This window comes from Fringilla coelebs (genome assembly GCF_963513975.1).
Source record: "Fringilla coelebs genome assembly, chromosome: 29".
NCBI lineage: Eukaryota > Metazoa > Chordata > Aves > Passeriformes > Fringillidae > Fringilla > Fringilla coelebs.
In genome coordinates, this window is record NC_140055.1 from 4,107,336 (window position 1) to 4,129,596 (window position 22,261).

Here is a 22,261-nt window from a genome sequence, read left to right on the forward strand (position 1 = left end):
CCTCTCCTTCCCTGAGCTCTCCCTGGTGCCGGTGCTGGAGGCTCCCACTGAACTCACCAAGGGGTCCTCCCTGATTCTCAGCTGCCTCAGCAACCCCGAACCCCTGCGGCCCTGAGCCCCCCTCCTGTACGTGTTCTACCGCGATGGGTAGGCGGTGGGGGTCCTGCAGGCGTCCCTGTATCTGCTGGTGCCTGCTGTGGGGGTCTCCCACTGGGGGAATTACAGCTGCCAGGTGCGCTCTGAGGGTGGAGTCCTGCGGAAGAGCAATGCCCGGCTCAGCGTCACGGTGCGCAGTGAGTGCGGGGATGGGCACAGGGAGTGCCCACAGCCTCCTCGGATGCCTGGTTGGGACCTCCACATCCCCCAGACACCTTTCTTGTGACCCCCAGCCTGTACCCTGTGTCCCCTCATCCCTCCCTGATGTGACCCCATCCCCTTCATCCCCCATCACACCCATCCCCCCTGTCCCTACGCCCCCACACCGGCTGCCAGCCCCTCGTGTGCCCTCAGCTCTGTCTGTGTCCCCACAGTGCCCATGGCCAATGCCACCATCACCCCTGTTCCCTGTCACACCAGGTGTGTGAAGGTGACAACGTGACCCTGCACTGCTCGGTGCAGGTGGGCTCAGCCCCTGTCACCTTCACCTGGCTGCACTATGGGACAGAGGTGGCCCGTGGTCCCCTCCTGGAGCTCAGGGACATCAATGTGGGACATTCGGGCACCTACCAGTGCACGGCCACCAACCAGCTGGGACAGAATGGACACCGCGTGTTCTGGGCATTTAGCCCTGAGGAGACCCTGGAGGTGACACCACAGCATACAAGGACACACATGGATACAGGTGGGGTCACACGGGTTCACTGGGGTGTTCAGGACACCCAGGGTTCAGGGTAACCCTGATGTGCCCCTCTCTCTCCCCAGCAGTGGCTGTGAATGTCGGCAGGACCCTCCTGTTCCTGCTCCTGCTCGTGGCTGTCATTGGGGGCTGTCACTGGTGGCACCACCGGGGTGGGTGATAATGGGAGGGGATGAGGGTGCTGGAGTGGGGGAAAGCCCCCAGAGTGGGGGCAGAGATTGGCAGCTCCCCGAGCCTCTGAGCTGGGGGAAGCTGAGCCTGCAGTGACCTCGGCTGGGGGTCCTGAGGGGTTTGGGGGGACTTTGGAGGGTCTTGGTTGGATCCAGGGCCATCCCTGGGTGGGCTTTGAGGAATATTGCATTGCATAGGGAGATCCTGGAGGGTTTGGGGAGCACCTAGAGAGATGTACAGGATGTTGTGGGATATTTCAGGGATCCTGGGAGAGTTTGGGGGTCCGCCTCCCCTCCAGACTTGGGGTTCTGGAGGCTCAGAGCATGGCAGACACCAGGGGGCCTTGGGGCCCTGCCGTGATGCAGATGGTCGAGGGGTTCAGAGGTGCTCAAACTGTCCCGGGTGAATCAGGTATCCAGTGGGGTCTGTAGTGGGGACTTGGGGGTCCTGTGGGTGGTTGCAGCTGCTGAGGTCCCAGGAAAGTTCAGGGGTCCCAGAGTCCCCTCGGTCACCCCCTCTCCTTTTCCTTGCAGCTGCCAAGAAGGCCCAGGACAGGTGAGTAGGGAGCTCGGGCTGGGACTGCACTTTCCCCCTCCCCAGAGAACCCCAGAGCCCCCCTTATGCCCACAGGACCCCCCAGATGAGGGGCCTGTGCTCAACACCAACGTCGTGGGCACCAAGTGTGCAGGGGGTGAGTGCAGTGGGTTACACTGGGCCATGTCACCTACAGGTGTCACCGCCCAGACAGGTCCCCACAACTTGTGTCACTCTCAGGGCCCACACATGTGTCCTCCAGCCCCGCCCCACCTTGGGATCCACAGGTGACCAACGTGGAGCTGTAAGGACCCTACGAGGGACAGCAGGACCCCCGTGACTACGATGACGTGCTGTGACACTGGGGACACTGGAGGCACGGGGGGCATTGATACCCCTCAGGGGTCTTTTCTTCCTCTTCACAGCACCCTGCAGCGCTCCTCATTCCCTCCCCCAGTGCCGTGGAAGTACACAACATTTTTCCCTTTTATTGTACCCAAATGCAGCTTTTTTATTAAACTGTGTGAGAAACAAGGCTCACTTGTTAAAATTTGTAAATGTTTAATAACAAATAAAAGGGGCAGTAAACAGCGGGCTGGGTGCTTGGAAACTGCCAGAGGCACATCATTAGCTACAACAATTCTTACACACCTTTTCATCATATTGGTTAAATACATACTCAAGAGGGTTATACATATTCAAACAATTTTTCCTGTTTACATGTTATTGGAATTCTTTTGCTTGGTTTGATCCTAGATTCATTTTCATAAAGTACATGCCATACTGCAGATTGAATTTATATATTTTATGTCCTCACAAGGCCCCCCTGTTCTGTGGTTTGACAGTTCTTGATAACCAAAGGGTCAGTGGCAAATCCCACTTTGCATTCTTTCTTTTGCTATTTATTTATTTGCTACTTTTCAATGTGTTCTTCTCATACAGGTGAGACACTCCACCAGTACATTAAATCAACATTAGCTATTTCACACAATTATCTGAGTTATTCTCACCATTGTCTCTTAGTTACACAAATAAAGGCATTCGCTACTTCTGCAACAGTTAAATCTGTAATACACAACACATTGTTGCTATCTTGATATTTTGGGAGAGCCTAAACTCTAATACATTTATCATGCTAAAATGTATATTCTACATAGGGATTAGGGTAAAAAGGGTGACAATTGAAGTATATCAAAAGCAGTTTAAAAGTGATTACAAACTGAATTATACCAAAATAATTTGAAAAACCCAGTATAATAGTGAAAGCCAATAACTACATATTCATTCATAAGATGGGGAAGGTGTATTGAAAGGTTTATTTGACTTCTCCTTATCCTGCTCTGATTTTGTCAGCAATAAATTCAATTAATATCTCTAAATCCGAGGCAGTTTTACCTGTGACAGGATTTGATGAGTGATCTCTCCTGGTCCGTGTCCCAACCCAGGAACCCTTTGCTCAATATTCTCTCCCCATCCAGGTGTGGAGGGCAGTGAGAAAGCGGCCATGGTGGGTGCAGGGCATCCGGCCACTGTCCATCCAGGGCAAGGCAGGGAGGAGGAGGAGGGTCCAGGTCAGGCTGTTGAGCAGAGTGGTGTGGGATTTGCAGCAGCTCTGGGGCTCTCTCAGTCCTTGGGGACAAGGACAAAATGATCAATTCCTGCATTTCCGCACTGCTTCCCTCACAGATGCCCTTGCAGGGGGGTTTCCAGCCAGCCCTGCTCTGAAAACCATCAAAGGCCCTCCCAGAGCCACTGCTTGGGCTCCTTTTGCGGTTTGTGCTTCTTGCAGAGCTGAGCAAACCACAGGCAGGGCCTTCTCCCCCCACAGAATTGTCACCTCTACAGCAGCTCTAAAACTGCCAGAATCAAAGCCAAGGGGGCAGGGGGGACCCTGAGGTGCTGGCTGCCACCTGGGGCTGGGCAGAGCAGGGCTGGGCAATGGCCATCCCTGTGCAGTGGGGCTGGGCCATGCCTGGGCCCCACCCTTGCACTGACAGGGGTACCCAGGATGTGCCACCCCTGGGGACAGGCACCCGGCAAGGAATGTGCAGGGACGTTTCTGGAACTTCCACCCCCTGGTAAAAGTTCCCCCATGACAGGATGTGTCATCCCCAGGGACAGGATCCTCTCTGGTCAGGACCCCTCTGGATGTGCCCGCCTAGAGCAGAGACTCCCCCCTTTTCCCATCTGAAACTGAACAAAAAAGGCCTCTTCCTTCTTGTCCAGGAAAAAAAAAGTGAAAGCGTTGTGGGGCCACAGCCCAACACCTCCATCCCCCACAGCCTGCCCAATGTTCCCTGCAACACCCTACTCCCCATTTTTCCCCTCCCCTGGATCTCCCCAACCCTTTCCCTGCTCAGGTGCTCCCCAGGATTTCTGAGCTAGGAACTGGGGGCAGGGGGACCTGGAAGAAAAGTGAGGAAAATAAGGAATAAAGAGAAATAAAGACAGAAAAAGTTACGGGCAGGGTAGGGCACAGAAGCAGAATTACCGAGGACCCCAATGTGATGCCTGCCCATGAAACGAGCACCCCAGGGGGGCTGAGCTGGGCCCTGGTTCCCCCAAAATCTGAGGCACCACGTGAAGCAGCTGAGATCCCTGTGCCCACCAAGCCACTGCCCATCAAAGGCACCCCCACTCCCCTGGGATACAAACCATGGCACCCCCATTCCTTCTGTCCCCCCATCCCTGCGACCCCCATCCCAGTACTGACATTCCTCAGGATCTCCATGGCCCAGCACCCTATTCCCAAGGAACCCTCTCCTATTCATTCCAACCCCTGAAATCCTTCTTCCCCCAGCACTTTGATTCTCCCAGGCACCCCCATTCTCTCAGCACCCTACTCCTGACAATTGCCATCCAATGACCCCAAATCCCTGGAGCCCATGTTCCCCTGAGACTCCCATCCTTGGGTCCCCCCAACCCTGGAGACCCCCATTACTATGGACACCATCCCTGTGATCCCCATTCCCATGGCACCCCCATTCCCAGTGACTCCCCCTCTTCAGGACCTCTATTCCCCAGGGACCCCATCCCAAGAACCTTCATTCCCCTGGACACACATCCCGGGCTCCCCAATCTCACTGAGCACCCACTCCTGGGAACCCCCCATGTCCCACCTTGCCCCACCCAGCCTTCTCCCCATTCTGTGCCCAGCTTGTGGCCACCCTGCCCCCACCAAGGGCCACCTACACGTGGGGACGGATGTGGCCTCGCTTCCTTCCCCTTCATCCGAAGAGCCGCCAGCCAGGGGAGCAGTGGCCACAGCAGCCAGTGACAGCCAGTTCACATGGCTGGGGACAGTGGGATGGCCAGGAAGGTGGTGCTGCTCCTGTGGGGTGAGTGCCCTGGGCACAGGCCTGACACCCTGGGGATGGGGAGGGGAGGGGGCACAGGGGGGCTGGTGGGGTTCCCTGAGGTCCCCAATGCCAGCAGTGCCAGTCCCTGTTACCCAGAGTCGACCCTGGTGGGACTGGGGATGTAGGGTGGCTTTGGGGACAGGAAGAGGGGGCAGGAATTTGGGGATGGGGCAGTGGGGACAGGAATGTGGGGACTGGCACCTTTGGGCTCAGGTAGCTCTGGGCATAGGGACAAGGGACCTGGGATGCAGGGACAGAATGGGACAAGAATAGTGAGGATGTGGCCATGAGGATGGGGCCATGGGGATGGGATCATGAGCTGGTGGGGATGATCTGGGCCACCATGGGCTGTGTCTGTGGTGTCCTCGTGCCCGGGGTGTTCACAGTGTCCCCATGTTGTGCCTCAGCCCAGAGTGGCCTTAGTGTCCCTGTTCCCAAAGTGTTTGTGCCACCGGGATGTGGTGCATGCGTGGCTGTGATGCAGACAGGTCCCCTGGAGTCTCCAAATCTTTTGGGGACCACCCAGACACACTTTCTCACAAGAAATGTGACCCCATGGGGACAGTTTGGGAACAGCCCCAAATCCTTGTGCCCCTCTGCTGCTGTCCCTGCAGTGCCACCCCTACCCAGCCGTGTCCTTTCTCCCTTCCAGCTCAGACCCTTGGCTTTGTTGGTGAGTCCTCGGGGGATGCCATGGCCCCATCCTGCTGTCCCCAGCCCCACGCTGGCCCTGGCAGGCTGGTGTCCCCTGTCACCCACAGGTGCCCAGACCACCCAGCTCCTCGTGGAGCCCCCCTGGATGCCGCCGGTGTTGTGGGACCATGTGACACTGACCTGCCAGGGCTCGAGGACTGCTGGTGCCACCACCTGGTACAAGGATGGGCGGCAATGGGGGAAAGAGGGATGTAACAATGTTACTGTCACCGAGAGTGGCACCTACGAGTGTGACAGACCCGGCACCGGGCGCAGCTCACCCATAAGGGTCTCAGATGATGAGGGGGGGTCTTAAATGATCTGGGTGGCCCCTGATGGGTCTGGGTGGGCTCAACTCTGTGGGTGACCTCACAGCTCTCAAATGGTGAGAGCCTGTCCCCTGCGCACAGGGACATTCCAGTAAATCCCAGTGAACCCAGATGTCCCCAGTGCCGTGCGGACTCTGTCTCAAGCCCCTCAGTGTGATGGGACCCTCCTGTCCCACAGACCGGCTGGTGCTGCAGGTGTCAGCATGGGCGCTGCTGGAGGGCGACACGTTGACGCTGCGCTGCCGAGGCCAGAGGAACAGCCCAGTCACTGAGGTTCGGTTTTACCAGGATGAGAAGGAACTTGGGGGGTCCCTCAATGGGACCGAGCTTTCCCTGTCCCCTCTGCACCACAGCGGCCGCTACAGCTGCGGGGGCTTGGTGAGGTCCTTTATGTCACGGTCAGCAGCAGTGACAGTGGCAGTGCATGGTGAGCACCCCGATGGCTGGAACTCCAGTCTCTTGACAACCCCACAGGCCCCTTCCCAGTGGACTCAGAGTCACAGTCCTCACCTCCCCTCTCCTTCCCTGAGCTCTCCCCGGTGCCGGTGCTGGAGGGTCCCACCGAACTCACTGAGGCGTCCCCCCTGATTCTCAGCTGCCTCAGCACCCCAGCACCCTGGGGCCCCGAGCTCCCCTCCTGCACGTGTTCTACTGGGATGGGCAGGTGGTGGGGGGCATGCAGGGATCCCCGCAGCTTCCTGTGCCTGCTGTGGGGGTCTCCCACTGGGGGAATTACAGCTGCCAGGTGCGCTCCGAGGGCGGAGCCGTGCGGAAGAGCAGTGCCCGGCTTCGCGTCACGGTGCGCAGTGAGTGCGGGGATGGGCACGGGGAGCCCCCAGAGCCTCCTCGGCTCCCCTAGTTGGAGACCTCCATGTTCCCCAGACACCTCTCTTGTGTCTCTCCACCTCTTCCCTGTGTCCCCTCTCCCCTCCGTAGTTTGACCCCATCCCCAACATCCCCCACCACATCCATCCCCTGTCCCTCTCCCCCCACACCGGCTGCCAGCCCCTCGTGTGCCCTCAGCTCTGTCTGTGTCCCCACAGTGCCCGTGGCCAATGCCACCATCAGCCCCGGTCCCCTGTCACACGCAGTGCATGCAGGTGACAACGTGACCCTGCGCTGCTCAGTGCAGGTCGGCTCAGCCCCTGTCACCTTCACCTGGATGCACAATGGGCAGGAGGTGGCTCGTGGTCCCCTCTTGGAACTTGGGGACATCGATGTGGGACGGTCGGGCACCTACCAGTGCATGGCCACCAACCAGCTGGGACAGGACGGGCACTGCGTGTTCTGGGCATTCAGCCCTGAGCTGGCCCTGGAGGTGATACCACTGGACACAAGGACACACATGGATACAGGTGGGGGTCCCATGGTGTCACTGTGTGGTTCAGGACCCCTGGGGTGCTGGGTGATCCTGATGTGTCCCCCTCTGTTCCTTGCAGTGACTACAGGGGTCGGTGGGGCCCTTTTTTTCCTGCTCCTGCTCGTGGGTGTCTTTGTGGCCTGGCACTGGTGGCACCGCGAGGGTGGGTGACAATGGGGGGACCCGGGTCCCAGGGAGCTTTAGAGGCCCCCAGAACTGGGAAGCGATTGGGCAGCACACACAGCCCCAGAATTGTGGCCTTGGCTGTGGGTCCGGTAGGGTTTGGGGAGGTGCTGGAGGGTCCTGCAGGGATGGTGGGGGTTCTTTCAAAGGGCCCTGGGGTCATCTGGGGGTGTCTCTGTCCCTGGTGGGCTTTGAGTTCTTGGTTGAGGGCACTGGGAAGGTTCCTGAATTCTGGTGGGCTTCAGGGATGCTTGGAGTCCTGTGAGAAATTAAGGGTCCTGTGGGGATTCAGGAATCATTAGAGGGGTCAGGGCCCTGGGACCCCACAGTCACCCCTCCCCCCTTTTATCTGCAGCATCCAGGAAGCAGCAGGAAAGGTGAGTGGGGGGCTCAAACCACACTCTCCCCTTTTACCCCAACTCCGAAGATCTCCCATTCCCTCCCCCACATCCCCTTTTTTTCCCTCAGGGCCCCCCAGGATCCCCCAGCCCACCCAGAGGAGGGGGAGGTGCTGTACACCCACGTCGTGGCCACCAAGAGGGCTGGGGGTGAGTACGGGTTGGACACACGCAGAGGGACACGTAACCCACGAGTGTCACCCCACCCAGATCCCACAGCCCGTGTCTCTCGCAGCGTCCCCCCGTGCCACCACCCTCCAGGATCCCCAGATGACCTACGCAGAGCTGCGGGGACCCCAGGGAAGACCGCAGGGACCCGGTGACATCTACGGGAATGTGCTGTGACACTGGGGGGAACTGGGGGCACTGGGCGTCCCCAACCATGGGCACCTAATCGTGTGTGTGCTGCCACCAAAACTGACCTTCGCCCTCCTGTTGGGGGCACAAAGATCCCAAAGGGCTGAGAGAAGAAAAATTTCCTTAAACAGCAATGAGAGAGAATAAAACTAACAGCAACAGCAACAGGGTTCAGAGGCCAAATTTTCACACAAGGAATGATTTCCAGGGAAATTCATAACAAGGAACACACCACAGACATTTCCCCCAGCTTGTTTCCTCCACCAGAAGAACCTGGCATGGCCCTGGACCTTCCATGCTCTGATGGCCAAAGTGGCCTTCAGGAGGCTCTGGATTCGCTTGTCCCCTCTCACAAACCTCTCCTCTGCCCTGTTTCCCACACCAGGATGTCACAAAGGCCCTGTGGGGGTTCCGGAGCCTCCCCCTTTGCCAGGGCAGTGGGGATCAGACCATGGCACAGGGTGGGGTGTCAGAGACAGGAGAGGTTTGATGTCTGGAGACATTTTGGAACAGCTGTGTGTGGCAGGGATGTATCAGGCTTTGCTTTTGGTGAGAGAGGGCCCCATCTGTCCATCAGTCTGTCAGCCATGGCACACTGGGGACAGTGTGACACTCTGCCAAAGCCTGCTCCTGAGTGGCTGGGGACAGTGTGACACTCTGCAAAAGCCTGCTCCTGAGTGGCTGGGTGACCAGAAGTGCCACACGGGGAAAGGGCCCTTGCTGGCCCTACTAGCTTAAAAGGCAGAGCATGAGGTGGCCAAGATCCTGAGCCTGTGTCCTCTTGGCGTGTCTGTCCCATCCACGCTGGATCCCAGGATTTGGCAACTCATTTAAATGAGAAATATTTGCCAAGTAAAGTGGAAATGCTCCTGGAATGGAAAGAAGACCCATGTCTTAAGCATTTTTTAATTTCAGACATGATAGAGGTTCCAGGCCAAAGTGTAGGAAAAGGAATAACAGCTCTTTATCAGGAGATTTTTAAACCAGAACAGAACAAACAACACAAACCCAGAACTTCGCCTCCAGCTCAGCACTGTTGGTTTTTCTGGCAGTGGAAACCGTGGCCAGCAGGGGGCGCTGCAGGGAGCACTCCTGGCCAGCAGGGGGCGCCCCGTTCGAGCTCCATCCCCTCAGGGGCCATGGCGGCCTCGGGCGGGAGGCAGGAGGGGAAATCGCTCCTTTTGCAAACTCACGGGCACCAATCGCTCCCGGCACCACCACCGGCAGCGGGCAGGAGCCGCCAAGGCAGCAGGTTGGATCCCAGTGCCCACTGGCAGCGTAGAAGTGTACCGGGGCCAGGCACACACCCTGAGCAAAAGCCTGCGACTGCTCTCCATGATCCCGAATGGAAGGAAGGCAGCGCCTGACCCCAGGCAGGTCTCGGGTCCACAGCAGCCCCTCTGGTGGCTTATACCACTATTCCTGCAAACCCTCAACCTTTAACTCGGGTGAGTAGAACAGGGATGGAGCAGCTTTGGGGACACCTGGAATCCAGACAGGGTCACTGCCCACAGCCCGAACATGGCTGCTGGTAGAGCCCCTGCTCAATATTTCCACACTTTTCCCTCTTGTCTGGCAGCCACGGTCAGAACCCAAACATTCTTTCCCTGAGGTTCTAGAAGGCAGCAGGTTTTGTTCAAGAAGGAGGGTCCTTGGCACATTGTTTACCAGATTGTTGTGGGATTTGCAGTAGTTTTGTGGTTCTCTCATAACCTTACCAGGAGGGACAAAATGATCAATTCCTGCAGTTCTGGGCTGGTTCCCTCGCAGCTGCACCTGCAGGAGGGTTCTCCAGCAGCCCTGCTCTGAAAACCATCAAAAGCCCTCCCAGAGCCACTGCTTGGGCTCCTTTTGGGGTTTGTGCTTCTTGCAGGGCTGAGCAAACCACAGGCAGGCCTTTTCCCCCTACAGAATTCTCACCTCTGCAGCAGCTCTAAAGCTGCCAGAATCAAAGGCAAGGGGGCAGGGGGGACCCTGAGGTGCTGGCTGCCACCTGGGGCTGGCCAGAGCAGGGCTGGGCAATGGCCATCCCTGTGCAGTGGGGCTGGGCCATGGCTGGGCCCCACCCTTGGGTGGCCAATGGCTTCAAGGAGCAGGAATTTGGGAGCTCCTTCCTGCCGAGGGTTCCATTCCCCTGCTGCTCTTGCCAGCTCAGATCCTGCAGGGAATGAGCAAGAATGGAGAAGTCTGGACCCCCCAGACCTTCCATCCCCCAGGACAGGACCCCCTTGTCCAGCATGTGTCATCCCTGGGACAGCATTCCCCCAGGAGAGGAGCCCCCCGGATGTGCCTGCCCAGGACAGAACCTGTTCCCCTCGTGTGACCAAGGTGTCAAACGGCCTCTTCCTTCTTCTGCAGGAGAGAGAAAATGAAAGTGTTGATTTGGGAAAGCGGACATCCCCATCCCCCACAGCCTCCCCAGCCCTCTCTGCAGACCCCTCAGCCCTGCTTCCCCCACCCTGGGCTTCCCCCAGCCCATTCCCTGCTCAGGTGCCCCCCAGGGTCATCAAGGCACGAACTGGGGGGTTGTGAAATTGAGGAATAAAACTATTGAAATGGAAATAAAGACTGGGAAAAGTCACTGGGGGTGTGGGGACACAGGCCCAGACTTCTTGGAATCAACCTGCGGTGACCCTCAGAAACCACTGGCACCTTGTGGGGGCTGTGCTGCGCTCTGGGTGTCCCCAAAATCTGAGGCACCCAGGAAAGCAGCTGAGACCCATGGGCTCACCCAGCCACTGCCCATCCCTGGCACTGCCATTCCCCCAGAAATCAAACCATGGGAGCCCCTTTCCTTTGGTCCCACCTTGCATGGGACCCCATGCCTGTACTGACATTCCCCAGGATCTCCATGGCCCAGCACCCCATTCCCAAGGAACCCTCTCCTGTTCATTCCATCCCCTGAGATCCTCCTTCCCCCAGAACCTTGATTCCCCTAGGACCCCCCTTCCCATGGGAGCCCCCATTCCTCCAGCTTCCCCATCCCATGGCCCCACATCCCTTGAGGCCATGTTCCCCTGTGCCTCCCATCCCTGATTCCCCCAGCCTTGGGGACCCCCATTCCCATGGCATCTCTACCCCTGGCTCCCCAAACTACCTGAAACCCCCACTCCTGGGAACCCCATGTCCCACTCTGTCCCACTAAGCCTTGCCCCCACGCTGTTCCCACACTTCCTGCAGCCTGTCCCCACAGCCACATCCTCATGATCCTGTGCTTGTGGCCACCCTGCCCCCACCAAGGGCCACCAACATGTGAGGATGAGACCTGACCTCGCTTCCCCTTCATCCAAAGAGCCACCACCGAGGGGACAGTCACCCCTGGCAGCGAGTGACAGGCAGTCCACATGGCTGGGGACACCGGGATGGCCGGGAAGGTGGGGCTGCTCCTATGGGGTGAGTGCCCCGGGCATGGACCTGACACTCTGGGGATGGGGAGGGGAGGGGGCACAGCGGGGCTGTGGGGTTCCCTGAGGTTCCTAAGGCCAGCAGAGCCAGAGAATGAGGTGACTGGGGTCATGGGGTGGCTGTGGGGACATGGGAAGGGGGACAGGAATGTGGGGACAATAAAAAGGGGACAGAGATTTGGGGAGGCATCATGGGGCTGGTGGGGGTGACCTGGGCCAGCACTGGGTGGCCATGGTGTCTCCAGTTCAGGGGTGTCCACAGTGTCCCATGTCCTGCATGAGCAAGGGCTATCCAAAGTGTTTCTGTCCCCAAGGGATCCATGTCACACAAGGACACTTTGGGGACAGCCCCCTTACCCTGCACCCTATGTTCCTCTCTCTTCACGGTGCCACCTCCACCCAGCCCTGTCCCTTCTCCCTTCCCTTGGCCTCACTGGTGAGTTCTCAGGGAATGCCATGGCCCCACCCTCCTGTCCCCAGCCCTGTGCTGGCCCTGGCAGGCTGGTGTCCCCTGTCACCCGCAGTTGCCCAGACCACCCCAGCTACTCGTGGAGCCCCCCTGGAGGCCGGCGGTGCTGTGGGACCGGGTGGGCAGGTGCAGCAGGCTCGGTGTGGTGGGCAGCATGGGAAACGCAGCAGAGGAAGGGGGTGGGTGTGGGCAGCATCCACTCTGTTGGTGAAGCAATGAAGGATGAGCAGGAATGAGCTGCGTTGGGGAAACAGCAAAGCAGGGAAGAACAGGTGTGGACAGGGAAGAAGGACCATTGGGAGGAAATGGTGAGGGCAGGGAGTGTCGATATTTTTGTCCAGCGTCCAAGAGGAATGATGCATCTGACTCCATCTTTTCAGAAGGATAATTCATTACTTGATTATACGATATTATTCTATATTATGTAACATTACACCTAAACTGAATCTACCAAGCATTCAACTGCACTCCACTGCACAGAATCTCATGACTGTCAGCCAACAGTCCCGACACAAACACACCTGGATTCAATTGGTCAGAGAATCAAAACACCCTCACCAGAATACAATTATCAACTCCTTTCAGGTAAACAATCGTGCACAACGCATTCCACTTGTGACAAACACAGAAGCAGAAAATGAGATGAGAATTGTTTGGATCTTTTTTTGCTTCTCTCACTGCTTCTCCCAGGTTCAGAGAATGTGAATCCCACATGGGAGGAGGGCCAAGCTGACCCTCTGAGTGAGCCCCTGATCCCTCCAAGGAACCCAAAGTCAAATGCTTCTGTTGTGGCACAGTTTGCTGCTTTTATTTGCAAATGCTCCTCCCACAGCCCAATTTCCCAGGCATTTATTCACAGACATTTTTTATCGGGCATCTTTCCATCGGCCAGTGGGGGTCACTCACAGCCTGATCACTGAAGCTTTCTCTCCCCTGATCATCTGTTGCGTGAAGCCTCACTAGGGACAGGGTTCCCAGCACATGTACAACCCACAGAACCATTTTTCACCTCATGTGTAGCATATGTTGAGACATAAATCCAAATCAGATTTGTTCCTCTGAACCCCCATGTGCTTAGTGGCTCTGCAATCCACATCCCAGTGCTACCAGTAAGGTGGCTTACTGTTGCCCATCCCAGTTCCAAGGGGGCACAGGACTCGGTTCCCTGCTCCTAGGACAAAAATGCAGCTCTTTGGTTAAACTGGCAGAAATGGTGTTTCGCTTTTGAGCTCTGTCAAGGAAGCTGAACAAGGTGGGAGCCTCCCTTGGAATGGAAAATACAACTCCCTTCTCTCTGAATTATTATAACTTTGAAATTACAGGGCTTTTAGTCAAAGATGTGGGAACAGGAATAACAGTTCTTTACTGGTATGTATTGTGAGAAACAAGTTAATGGAAGTTAATTTTTGCTGGATATTAAATGAATTGATATTACATTAATGATTATATTGTTGATTAAATATTGTGATGTTAGTGTTGGGACAGTGATATGTATTGTGGAGTGGCTGATGTGGCTGGGGTGGCCACCCAAGGGTGGGGTTTGGCCAGGGCCCAGCCCCACTGCACAGGGATGGCCATTGCCCAGCCCTGCTCTGGCCAGCCCCAGGTGGCAGCCAGCACCTCAGGGTCCCCCCTGCCCCCTTGCCTTTGATTCTGGCAGCTTTAGAGCTGCTGCAGAGGCGAGAATTCTGTGGGGGAAAAGGCCTGCCTGTGGTTTGCTCAGCCCTGCAAGAAGCACAAACCCCAAAGGGAGCCCAAGCAGTGGCTCTGCAAGGGCCTTTGATGGTTTTCAGAGCAGGGCTGGCTGGAGACCCCTCCTGCAGGTGCAGCTGTGAGGGAACCAATGCGGAAATGCTGGAATTGATCATTTTGTCCCTTTGTCCAGGGGACTGAGAAAACCACAAAACTACTGCAAAGACAACAACAATCTGCTCAACAACCTGGCCTGAGACCCTTCTCCTTGAACAAAACCTGCAACCCTTTTGAATTGTCCAGAAAGATTGTTTGGGTTCTGGATGTGCACAGAAGAAGAGAGGGAAAAGTGTGGAAATATTGAGCAGGGGCTGCACACAAGGGTCTGGGGAGCAGGGGTGTCACAGCAGGAGCAGGGAGTGCCCAGGCAGGGGAATTCAGGGCAGGCTGGGGTGGATTTACCAGGGAAGCACCTGGTATGTGTGCTATATTCCCTGAGGCACACACGGGCATTTCCACAGATTCTTGTGCACTGTTCCAAGGATGGACAGAGCTGCCGCTCGCTCCTCCATGGGAAGTCAATCAAGTTTCAAGGTTGGGATGAGAAAAATGGGAAGAGTTCCTAATTATGGCCCAAGAAAAAGTTTCCTTGGGGGCTGAATTGCTGCCCAGCAGGCAGGGAACAATCCCATGGAGCTCTTGGACAATCAGGGAGATTCCACACTCTGTGTTAGCCACAAGCAAACACTGGGTACACCCATTCCCATGGCCCCCCACATTCCCAGTGACTCCCACTCTTCAGCACCCTCATTTCCCATGGACCCAATCCCTGGGACCCCCCATTTCCCTGGACACTCATCCCTGGCTCCACAAACCCCTTGAACCCCCCCCACTCCTGGGAACCCCATGCCCCACCTTGTCCTACCCAGCCTTGTCGCCATCCTTTGCACATCTTGTGCCCATCCTGCCCTCATCCAGGGCCACCAACACGTGGGGACAGACGTGACCTCGCTTCCTTTCCCTTCATCCGAAAAGCCACCAGCAAGGGGAGCAGTGGCCACCGCAGTGAGTGACAGCCAGTCCACATGGCTGGGGACACTGGGATGGCCGGGAAGGTGGCACTGCTCCTGTGGGATGAGGGCCCTGGGCACAGTCCTGAAACCCCTGGATGGGGAGGGGACACAGGGGAACTGCGGGCTCCCCTGAGGTCCCCAAGGCCAGCAGTGCTGGTCCATGTCACCCACAGTAGACCTGGGTGGGACTGGGGATGTAGGGGGACAGGAACAGGGGGCAGGAATTTGGGGATGTGGCAGTGGGGACAGGAATGTGGGGACTGGCACCTTTGGGCTCAGGTAGGTCTGGGCATAGGGACAAGGGACCTGGGATGCAGGGACAGAAGGGGACAAGAATAGTGAGGATGTGGCCATGGGAATGGGATCATGGGGATGGCACCATGAGCTGGTGGGGATGACCTGGGTCAGCATGGGCTGTGTCTGTAGTGTCCTCGTGCTCGGCGTGTTCACAGTGTCCCCATATTCTGCCTCAGCTCAAGGTGGCCTCGGTGTCCCTGTTCCCATGGTGTTTGTGCCACAGGGATGTGGTGCATGGATGGCTGTGAAACAGACTTTTCCCCTGGAGTCTCCAAATCTTTTGGGGACCACCCAGACACACTTTCTCACAAGAACTGCTGTCCCCATGAGGGCAGTTTGGAGACAGCAACCACACTCCGTGTCCCTTTGCCTCTGTCCCTGTGGTGCCACCCCCACCCAGCCCTGTCCCTTCTCCCTTCCAGCCCAGACCCTCGGCCTCACTAGCAAGTCCTCAAGTGATGCCGTGGCCCCACCCCGCTGTCCCCAGCCCATGCTGGCCCTGGTAGGCTGGTGTCCCCTGTCACCTGCTGTTGCCCAGACCACCCAGCTCCTCGTGGAGACCCCCTGGAGGCCAGCGGTGTCATGGGACCATGTGACACTGACCTGCCAGGGCTCGGGGACTGCCAGTGCCACCACCTGGTACAAGGACGGGCGGCGCTGGTGGCCGAAGGGAGCCGACCACATCACTGTCACCGAGAGTGGCACCTACGAGTGTGACAGACCTGGAACCAGGCTCAGCCCCGCCGTGAGAGTCTTAAATGGTGAAGGGGGTTTGGGTTTCCCCAGCCTGGTACCCACAGGGGCTCTGAGGGCTCTGGGTGGGCTTTGCTCCATGGGTCACCTCCGGTGTGACCAGAGCCTGTCACCTGCTCTGGGGACGTCCCAGAGCATCCCAGAGCGGGGAGACTTGTCTCTCACATTGGCTGGCCCCTGGTTCCACCTGGTGCCATCATGACCCTCCTGACGCCCCTGGTGTGACAGGACCGCTCTGTCCCACTGACTGGCTGGTGCTGCAGGTGCCCGCATGGGCACTTCCTGAGAGGAATATGGTGACACTGCCCTGCCAGTGTAGGGAACCAAACTGCTCACAGACGTGTACTTCTACCATGAAGAGAAGTATCTGAAGGGGCCCGAGGATGGGACCACGCTGTCCCTGTCCCCCGTGCAGCTAAGCCACAGCGGCAACTACAGCTGCAAAGTCTGGGTGGTGTCACATTGGAGCGAGTTGAAGCCCATGACAGTGACAGTGCACAGTGAGTGCAAGGATGGAGACAGGGAAGCCCGACATCATCCGATGGTTTCCCGACCACTGCCTGAATCCTTCATCCCTCCCTTTACTCCTCCCTGGCTCACCCAGAATTGCCCAAGTCCCCCTTGGTTTTCCCCATGACTGCCCAGTTCCACCTGCAGATCCCTCATCCCTCTCTTTGTCCTTCCCAGCCCTCCCTGGATTCCCCACTCCTTCCAAGGTCCCTGCTCCACCCTCTGCTCTCCCTTCCTGCCCCGAGACCTCCTACCCATCTCTAAACCCCAAATCATTCCCTGAGTCTCTGCAGTCTCTTGTCTGGTCCCCATCCCTGCCTGGGTCTCTCCCCCTTTCCACGGGGTCTTGCCATTGTCCCCAGGTCCCACCATGCCTCCCAGGGTCCCCTTGCGCTCACTGGGATCCTCTCTGCTCCCTTCCAATCCTCCTCTTTCCCCTCCAGTGTCCCCCTGCCCCTCCTGGGTCCCCAATCCCTCCTGTGCCCCTCTGCAGGGGTCCCTCTCTCGGGGGTTTCCCTGTCAGTGCAGCCCCCCGGGGGACAGGTGGCACTTGGAGACAGCCTGATGCTGTGCTGTGGGGTGGCCACGGGGACAGGTACCCTGTCCTTCTCCTGGCACCGGGAGAGCTCCAGGGTACTGCTGGGAACCAGCCCCTGGCTGGAGCTGCGCCACATTGGAGACAATGACAAGGGCCAGTACCGGTGCCGGGTCAGCAACGGGGACAGCGTGGCTGAGAGTGACCCCCTGAATGTCACTGTCCTGGGTGAGCGGGACCCTCGAGTTGGGGGTGACCCTACCCATGGCACCCCCATCCCACCTCACCAGGTGCCAGCCCTGTCTGTGTCCCTGCAGTGCCTCTGGCCAATGCCACCATCAGCCCTGGGCCCTTCTCACACCAGGTGCGTGCAGGTGACAACGTGACCCTGCGCTGCTCAGTGCAGGTGGGCTCAGCCCCTTTCACCTTCACCTGGTTGCACAACAGGATGGAGGTGGCCCGGGGACCCCTCCTGGAGCTCAGGGACATTGATGTGGGACATTCGGGCACCCACCAGTGCGTGGCCACCAACCAGCTGGGACAGGACAGGCACTTTGTGTTCCGAGCAGTCAACCCTGAGCTGGCCCTGGAGGTGACACCCCGGGACACAAGGGCACACATGGATACAGGTGGGTGTCACATGAGGTCGCTGTGTGGTTCAGCACCCCTGGAGTGACGGATGAGTCTGATCTGTCCCCTCTGTTTCTTGCTACGGCCACAGGGCTTGGTGGGGTCCTTGTGTTCCTGCTCCTGCTCGTGGGTGTCATTGTGGCCTGGCACTGGTGGCACCGCCAGGGTGGGTGACAATGGGGGGATAGGGGTCCCAGGGAGCTTTAGATGCCCCCAGAACTGGGGAGCGTTTGGGCAGCACCTACAGCCCCAGAATTGTGACTTTGGCTGGGGGTCCTGTAGGGTTTTGGGAGGTGCTGGAGGGTCCTGCAGGGACTTTGGGGGTTCTTTAAGAGGTGCTGGGGGTGTTTGGGGGGGTCTCTGTCTCTGATGGGCTTTGGGTTCTGGAAGCTGACTTGGCTGAGGGCACTGGGGAGGTTCCTGAAATCTGGGGGGCTTCAGTCCTGCAGGGACTTTGGGGGTTCTTTAAGGGATGCTGGGGGTGTTTGGGGGGGTCTCTGTCTCTGATGGGCTTTGGGTTCTGGAAGCTGACTTGGCTGAGGGCACTGGGGAGGTTCCTGAAATCTGGGGGGCTTCAGGGATGCTTGGGTGTCCTGAGGGAATCAGGATGTTCCTGGATGTTCAGGAATCCTGAGAGTGGTCGGGGCCCTGGAACCCCACAGTCACCCCTCCCCTCTTTCCTCTTCAGATGCCAGGAAGAATCAGGAAAGGTGAGTGTGGGGCTCAAACCACACTCTCCCCTTTTACCCCAACTGCCAGGACCTCCCATTCCCTCCCCCATATCCCCTGTATTCCCTCAGGCCCTCCCCGAATGCTCCACCCCCCCCCCAGAGGACGGGAGGTGCTGTACACCCATGTCATCGTCAGCAAGATGGTAGGGGGTCAGTACGGGGGGGACACACGCAGAGGGACACGCCACCCACGAGTGTCACCCCACCCCGATCCCACAGCCTGTGTCTCTCGCAGCGTCCCCCCGTGCCACCACTCTCCAGGATCCCCAGGTGATCTACGCAGAGCTGCAGGGACCCCAGGGAAGATTGCAGGGACCTGGTGACATCACCGGGAATGTGCTGGGACACTGGGGGGAACTGGGGGGTACTGGGGGTCCCCACCCATGGGCAACCACTTGTGTGTGTGCTGCCACCAAAACTGACCTTCTCCCTCTCCGTGGGGGCACAAAGATCCCAAAGGGCTGAGAGAAGAACAATTTCCTGAAACAGCAATGAGAGAGAATAAAACTAACAGCAACAGCAACAAGGTTCAGAGTCCAAATTGTCACACAAGGAACGATTTCCAGGGAAAGCCACAACACAGAGCAACCCCCAGACATTTCCCCCAGCACGTTTCCTCCACCTGAGGAACCTGGCATGGTCTTGGACCTTCCTTGCTCTGATGGCTAAAGCGGCCTTCAGGAGGCTCTGGATTCACTTGTCCCCTGTCCCAAACCCCTACTCTGCCGTGTTCCCTACACCAGGATGTCACAAAGGCCCTGTGGGGGTTCCAGCACCTCCCCCTTTGCCAGGGCAGTCGGGATCAGGCCATGGCACAGGGTGGGGCGTCAGAGACAGGAAAAGTTTGATGTCTGGAGACATTTTGGAAGAGCTGTGTGTGGCAGGGGTGGGTCAGGCCTTGCTTTTGTTGAGACAGGGCCCGTCTGTCCATCAGTCTGTCAGCCATGGCACACTGGGGACAGTGTGACACTCTGCCAAAGCAGCTCCTGAGTGGCTGGTTGACCAGAAGTGCCACACGGGGAAAGGGCCCTTGGTGGCCCAACTAGCTTAAAAGGCAGAGCATGAGGTAGCCAAGTCCCTGGCCCTGTCTCCTCTTGGGGTGTCTGTCCTATCCATGCTGGATCCCAGGATTTGGCAACTCATTTAAATGAGAAATATTTGCCAAGGAAAGTGGGAACCTTCTTGGAATGGAAAGAAGACCCATGTGTAAAAGTTTATTTAATTTTAAAGATTATTAGGCATCCAGGCAAAAGTTTAGGAAAAGGAATAACAGTTCTTTACTGGGAAATTTATAAACAAGAACAGAACAAAACACATAAAACTAGAACTTTCCCTCCCACTAAGAGCTGTTTTTTTTTGTGGCAGTTATGATTGCGTCCAGGAAGCTACGATGCAGGGAGCACTCTCAGCCAGCAGGGGGCGCTGCAGGGAGCACTCCCGGCCAGCAGGGGGCGCTGCAGGGAGCAATCCCGGCCAGCAGGGGGCGCCCCGGTCGAGCTCCATCCCCTCAGGGGCCATGGCGGCCTCGGACAGGAGGCAGGAGGGGAAATTGCTCCTTTTGCAAACTGACGGGCACCAATCGCTCCCGGCACCACCACCGGCAGCGGGCAGGAGCCGCCAAGGCAGCAGGTTGGATCCCAGTGCCCACTGGCAGCGTAGAAGTGTCCTGGGGCCAGGCACACACCCTGAGCAACACCTGCGACCGCTCTCCATGATCCCGAATGGAAGGAAGGCAGTGCCTGACCCCAGGCAGGTCTCGGGTCCACAGCAGCACCTCTGGTGGCTTTATGCCAGAATTCCTGCAAACTCTCAGCCTTTAACTTGGGTGAGGACAGCAGGGATGGACCAGGTCTGGAGACACCTGGAATCCAGACAGGGTCACTCCCCCACAGCTCCACCATGGCCGTCAGCAGAGCCCCTGCTTGATATTTCCACACTTTTCCCTCTTGTCTGCCTGCCACTGTAAGAACCAAACATTCTTTCCATGAAGTTCTAGAAGGCTGCAGGTTTTGTTCAAGAAGAAGTGTCCTAGGCAGGTTATTAGGCAGATTGTTGTGGGATTCGCAGCAGTTTGTGGTTCTCTCAGACCCTTACCAAGAGGGACAAAATGATCAATTCCTGCATTTCCGCACTGGTTCCCTCACAGCTGCCCATGCAGGGGGGTTTCCAGCCAGCCCTGCTCTGAAAACCATCAACGGCCCTTGAGAGCTACTGCTTGGGCTCCCTTTGGGGTTTGGGCTCCCTGCAGGGCTGAGCAAACCACAGGCAGGCCTTTTCCCCCGACAGAATTCTCACCTCTGCAGCAGCTCTAAAGCTGCCAGAATCAAAGCCAAGTGGGTGGGGGGGGGGGGGGGGAGGGGCGGGGGCTAAGGTGCTGGCTGCCACCTGGGGCTGGCCAGAGCAGGGCTGGGCAATGGCCATCCCTGTGCAGTGGGGCTGGGCCATGGCTGGGCCCCACCCTTGCACTGACAGGGGTCCCCAGGATGTGCCACCCCTGGGACAGGCACCCAGCCAGGAATGTGCAGGGACCTTTCTGGAACTGCCACCCCCTGGGAAAGGTCCCTCCATGCCAGGATATGCCACCCCTGGGACAGGATCCTCCCAGGACATCACCTCCCTGGATGTGCCCCCCCAGGACAGAAGTTCCCCCCTTTCCCATCTGACTGTCAGCACAAACGGTCTCTTCCTTCTTGTCCAGGAATAGAAAAGTGAAAGTGTTGTGGGGGCACAGCCCAAAACCTCCATCTCCTACAGCCTCCCCACTCTTCCCTGCACCCCCTACTCCCCATTTTCCCCCTCCCCTGGGTCCCCCCAACCCATTCCATGCTCAGGTGCTCCCCAGGATTGGAGAGCCAGGAAACGGGGGGGAGGGGCCCTGGCACAAAAGTGAGGAAAAAAAGGAAAAAGAGAAATAAAGAGAGGAAAAAGTCAAGGTCATGGGAGAGCACAGAGGGCGAGCTACCCAGGACCCCCATGTGATGGCTGGCCTTGAAATGAGCAACCCAGGAGGGGCAGCACTGGGCCCTGGGTTACCCCAAAATCTTTGGCACCCAGGGAAGAAGCGAGACCCCTGTGCCCACCCAGCCACTGCCCATCCCTGCTACCCCCATTCCCCTGGCACCACAACCATGGAACCCCATGGCCTTGGTCTCTCCTCCCTGGGGACCCCCATCCCAGGACTGCCATTTCACAGCACCACCATTGCCTTGATCCCATCCCATGGGCTGCTCCTTCCCCCAGAACCCCTATTGCTGAGGGTCCCCATTTTCCCCCTGCACCCCCAACCCTGGCACCCACATGCCCGAACCCCAAATCCCTGAGGACCCTGTTCCCCCAGCGTCCCCATCCCTGCATCCCCCAAGGCATGGAGTCCCCAATTCCCCTGGAACCCCCATTCTCCTAGACAAACAACCTTGGTTCTGCACATCCCCTGAGCCCCCCACTCTTGGTAAAACAATACCCCACCATGTCCCCAGACCATCCCATCATGTCCCCATTCTGTGCCCAGCTTGTGGCCACCCTGCCCCCACCAAGGGCCACCTACACAGGGGACGGATGTGGCCTTGCTTCCTTCCCCTTCATCCGAAGAGCCGCCAGCCAGGGGAGCGGTGGCCACAGCAGGGAGTGACAGTCAGTCCACATGGCTGGGGACAGCGGGATGGCCGGAAAGGTGGTGCTGCTCCTGTGGGGTGAGTGCCCTGGGCACAGGCTGAAACCCCTGGACTGGGGACCGGAGGGGGCACAGGGTGGCTGTGGGGTCCCCTGACGTCCCCAATGCCACCAGTGCCAGTCCCTGTTACCCACAGTGGACCTTGGTGGGACTGGAGATGTAGGGTGGCTTTGGGGGTACGAACAGGGGGCAGGAATTTGGGGATGTGGCAGTGGGGACAGGAATGTGGGGACTGGCACCTTTGGGCTCAGGTAGCT